Genomic DNA, 1978 nt, shown 5'->3' with positions numbered 1-1978 from the left:
CCCTGGGACCATCAAGGGAGAAGAGCGGAGATCAGGACCCTACCCAGAGAAACAGTGACTCCAGAGATGGAGGCAGAGATGATGACATGGAGAGATGGAGAGGCTGGGGACTTTAGATTCAGGGAGGGAGAGGGGCTGTATGCTGAAGGTGGGAGGGGTTGGGGGGGAGGCTTGTGGGGTACCCTTTGTTTGTTTGATATGCATGGAGGGGACTGTAATCATGACAATGAAACGATATACGATAAGATGAATGTAAAGCTAATGTTCTTCCATATAAAGTATCACATAATTCACAATAAAACATTTAAAAAAAAAAAAAAACAGCTCTGAGGTGTCAAGCACTTATTTTTTCGTTTCCACTCTCTGGGGTCTTGCTCAAGCCTCTGCGTTTTGGCTAACTGCTCCACTTTGTTCCCCTTTGTCCATCCTGCTCAGGGAGTGCTGGTGTTGCGTTGTAGGATAAGCACTGGACCACAAGGTTGGTGGTTCAAATTCACCAGCAGTTCCTCCGAACCCTATATAGGGTCTCTTTTAGTAGGAAATGATTCAACAGCACTCAACAATGCTCACAACCACGGTTCCCAATCTAGCGTCCTCCCTCCCAAACCCTTCGCCTACCTCTGTAAACTTACTCCTCCTCTCTGTTCCTTCCAACCCTCTCAGATTGGGCACTTGGCCCTCAGCTTTTTGCCACTGGTGAACATACTTACCCCGAGTGTCCACCCCACCCAGTATAGCCCTCTTTTCAGGCTCTTAGTGAGCTTCTAGCACTGGCTAGATGGGGGTGCTCCTGGTATCCCAGCTCTGGCACCTCAACTGACTCAGCCTTGGGCGCAATTGCCCTTCTTTAGGTCCCTTTTGGACTTGCAGAAAATACCCCCTGACATCCTTCACTCTCACACACATATATGCACACAGGTTCTACCTTCTCGCCGGATCCTGACCCAGACACCTGCCAATGTGGCTGCCAAGATCAGATTGAGTCCCATTAAAGATAGCTTTATGCTTGCGACGACTCATTCACCAGTGTGCATAACTGCTGTTGGGGAACAGCTTTCCCTTTCCCCTTCCCATAAATATACACACACCCTAGATATCCATTGTTTTAATGGGGAAGGAGGATAGCTTTTAAGTCTCCGCGTAACTTGCCAATGATCCCTGCCATTCGGTTTATACAGTGAGATTATATGCCTGTGAAACAGGCGCTTTGGAGTCGCTAAATCCCAGCAGTCCAGGGTATATAAATATCCAGACGTATCCACAAGTGAGTTCGTCAGATTCTTGACGCAAAGTCTCTGCTCTTTGAATAGGAGTGGGCTTGGGAGGAAAAGGGAAGTCAGTGCCACCTGGCAGGGACCGCCAACCCTTGCCTCTCCCACCACAATGACTCATTCCATGCATCCTATTCACCCCTGGAATGGCCTCCACCAGGCACCCAAAAGTTATCTTTACTCCTCTGATGTATGGAACAAAAGTTCTGCATTCAGACACGGAGCCACGCTGGAGAGGTGCCTAGAGTCTGTCCCAACAAGGGACAGCCACTTGCTCGGGTCTTTATCAAGTTCCCCTTGGACTGAAGAGAGGGCTCTTGCAGCCTGGGAGGAAGCAGACGGCGCTGTCATGTCCTACCCTAGATGCCCATACAGGAAGGGTTGCCCGGAGGCCTGCATAGATCCTGACCTGCCCATCTGGCAGCTCCTCATTTTGTAAACTTTAATTCCATTAACAGTTGTTGCTGTTGTTAAGTGCCATTAAGTCGGTTCTGACTCATAGCGACCCTGTTTAGGGTTTCCAAGGAGTGGCTGGTGAGTTCCGTTCAAACCAACCTTGCGGTCCAGCGCATTACCCTGCAGCGCCATTGTATAAATAAATAAATCAAAGTCAGAAGTTCAGCATATGTGAAACCCCCGCTGTCAAGTGTGTCAAAGTAGAACTGTGTTCCATTGGATTTTCAATTAGTTATTTTTAAAAAGTCAAT

This window comes from Chrysochloris asiatica, unplaced genomic scaffold (assembly GCF_000296735.1).
Source record: "Chrysochloris asiatica unplaced genomic scaffold, ChrAsi1.0 scaffold00492, whole genome shotgun sequence".
Classification (NCBI taxonomy): Eukaryota; Metazoa; Chordata; class Mammalia; order Afrosoricida; family Chrysochloridae; genus Chrysochloris; species Chrysochloris asiatica.
Note: the sequence above shows the minus strand (reverse complement) of the source record.